Source organism: Crocuta crocuta, unplaced genomic scaffold, assembly GCF_008692635.1.
Source record: "Crocuta crocuta isolate KB4526 unplaced genomic scaffold, BGI_CrCroc_1.0 scaffold1, whole genome shotgun sequence".
NCBI classification, from domain to species: domain Eukaryota; kingdom Metazoa; phylum Chordata; class Mammalia; order Carnivora; family Hyaenidae; genus Crocuta; species Crocuta crocuta.
In genome coordinates, this window is record NW_027527930.1 from 3,264,318 (window position 1) to 3,267,384 (window position 3,067).

Sequence of the window (3,067 nt, forward strand, 5' to 3'; positions counted from 1 at the left end):
ACCGCCCCCATGTGTAATGTGGTGCCCAGTTCACAGATGTTCAGGAAATGAGCAAATGAGTGTAAGAAACAAGTGCTTGGAAGAGATGAGGAAATGTACCAGATTCTGGCTTTGCAGCTTCTATTTCACCATTTGTGATCATGCTGAATTTTAACAAGCGAAACTATAATATGACCTAGTCTTAACGGAATCAGATAAAGATGAACTGCGTTTATAGAGTTGGAATTGGAATTACAGAAATAATGCCTGTTTCTGGAAGAGAACCTAATTCTGGCTTTTCTAATCCTGCACAGTAACTACAATATGTCAGAGGAAAATTCCTCTTGGGCTTTCAAATAAAAGTGACCCCCTACCTCTGCTGCACCCTCAGGAAGGTGAATTGTTTGGGAGAAAGTAGCATTCTTACCAGGGGGGAACTACTCTTCACAGCCTTTACATAGGGACCCTTGGAGCTACGTGTGCACCGCCCTCTCACGGCCTTACCAGTGACACTGCCATAATGACCCACGTGCTGTCCCACTGCATGCTCACTAAAGATTCAAAATGCTTAATATAGAGACTGATTTCCCTCCAAAGAGGATGCAGGAAGCTGTGCTCCTGTGGCACTGATATCCCGAAAGACATGTCTATAGCCAGTCACAGGGAAGCGTTAAGCACATCAGTGTTCAGAATTCTCCTTTCATTTCATGCTCAGCAAGTTTTTTAATCCTAGGCTGGCTATCCAGTCCATTGCTAGGTCACTCACTGCCTGCCTGCCTTATTTGGAGTATTCTTAAGTACTTGCAAACTAATTTTAGAATTAGCCCACCTAAAAGTAAACATAATGGGTGAGAACATTCTAAAAATAAGCAGTTTGTGTATTACCTGTTCTGTTTAATTCTGTGGCACTGCTTCTCTTCATTTAGATCTAAGAACTAGACTGTAGGCTTCCTTGTAGACAGAAACTGTTTGGTCAGATACTCTCTGGCACATAGCAAATATTCAGTCAGTATTTAATTAGGCATTGAGCATTTACCATATTTAGCCTTTTCTATTCCGTGCATCCATATGCCCTGCTCTTCTTTTCGCCACCTAACCTCCTCTTCTCCTTGTAGAATGTGTGTAAGAACTGCAGAGGAACTTTTTGTAATGCCTGCTCAACAAACGAACTGCCTCTTCCCTCAAGTATCAAGCCCGAGCGAGTTTGCAATCCCTGCCACGAGCATCTGATGAAACAGTATTCCATCAGCCCATCGTAGGACTGGAAGCCAAGGCCTGGACCAATGTCTCTACCTGTGTTCGATGTCAAGATCTCCTAGAGCCCAGACCTTAGAATCAACTCCAGAGTTGATAGGAATGACTTAAATAAACCAGGTCCAGGGAGAAAAGGCAGTGAGTGGTTGGGGGGTCCTGGAAAGTTTGCTCATTTTCCCTAATGACTGTACGAATAAAAGTTACTCAGTTGAGCCTCTCTCTTCTAAATCTAAACAGCCCCACCTTTTTTTTTTTAAACAACCCCACCTTGAAGGCTTAATTCTGTAGCATGTCTTTGGAGGGGCTGTTCATTTTTATGCATAGTGATAATAATACCGGGGTGAATATAATAGGAGAGAGGGTCCAAAAGATAAGAAAAGGAAAATGATTTTCATCTCCCTCTATTAATGTGCAGATTCAAGGGGGAAAGATAAAAGTTACCAGAGATCAAAATGATAGGTATTACGTATTTTCCCTGGGTGCTGCTAGACATAAACATTGTTTCCTCTTCACCCCCACTAACTACCTCTTTCAAGTATCTCTACCAAACTGTGAACCCAAACTCAGGGAAAATAAATTAAAGAGTAATATAAATTTTGAATGTACTTAAAACAATATTATAATTTATTATAGTTTCAGGACCAGAAAGGTCCTGGGCTATAAGTGTTTTTCAATATCAGAACAAGAGGAACATTTGACAGTTTTTCCACTTAATGACTTCAAAAGTAAATATCTGCCCTTTTCAGAATGTCCTACTAAAAAATAAGCCAACGCCCTTCCTCGTCCCTCCCCGCTCTCCCAAGTCCTAAGGAAAATTGCAAGGTATTTTAAAGATAGAGTTTGACTTTTGCAAATAGGCATTGAGAACAAAGCTAAGTTGGGTGTAAAATAAAACTAATTTGTCCATGTCTGAGAATAATTAGCTCAGAATAGTTATTAAATTTTCTTGAATAAGAAATACCTTATTCTGAGCCAAGAATTTAAATTGGAAAACGTGATGCCCAAACATCTCTTTGTAACAAATCCTTTGGGGTAAAAAGAGGGACGTGCATTCCAGAAGGGAAGGAAAGAAATGGTATATGCTATTTTGATTATGTTCCATGTGCCTAGATTGTTTGATTCCAGTTAAGACCTAAGAAGATACGATTCTGTAACTGGTTTAGAATTCTGGGGTGAAAACATCCTGCAACCATGATACTTGATCAATTCTGTCTCCTGAAGAGGGATATATATAGCCTGGGAAAGAGTTGTTATTCGGGAAGTCTGGCTTGTTACGTGGTAAAGTTGAGCTGTAAGAGCACTAGGGAAGAATAAAATTTAATAATTCTAGCCTAGGTTGACTGTTTTTTTTTCCTTTAAATATTTTGTGTGTGTTCGATTCTTCATTCTTCTTATTTTTGGCCACCTGCACGTTTTTAGCACTGTTCTAGGGGCTACAGTTAGATAATGTGGGGAATTATCCTCAACTAGCAAACCTATTTAGTAGTTTTGAATTAAAGTGAAAAGAGGCAGCTCTGTACATGGAATATGAGGAAGAATAATTAGCCACTGAGATTTTATTGTGATTTACACATAAGCTACTTAGCCTTTTTAAAAATGTTTTATTATTTTGGAGAGAGAGCACACAAGCAGGGGGGGAGCAGAAATGCAGCGAGAGGGGGAGACGGGACATAGAATCTGAAGCTGGCTCTGCGCTGACTGCAGATGTGGGGCTCAAATTCATGATCCGAGAGATTATGACCTGAGCGAAAGTCTGAAGCGTAGCTGACACACAGCCAACAGAACCACCCAGGCGCCCCAGCCTCCACCCCCCCCCCCGCTTTTTTTTTTTAAA

At 40.6% G+C, this 3,067-nt stretch overlaps 1 long non-coding RNA gene across 1 annotated transcript in view; it reads left to right on the plus strand.

Moving 5' to 3' along the window:
• The window catches only part of LOC144220029 (uncharacterized), a 3,722-nt gene extending 1,160 nt beyond the window's left edge, over positions 1-2,562 (plus strand). Inside the window, exon 2 of the long non-coding RNA XR_013331597.1 lies at positions 1,095-2,562. This is a non-coding gene — a long non-coding RNA (uncharacterized LOC144220029). The remainder of the gene's footprint in view (positions 1-1,094) is intronic.
• The last annotated feature ends 505 nt before the right edge of the window (positions 2,563-3,067 follow it).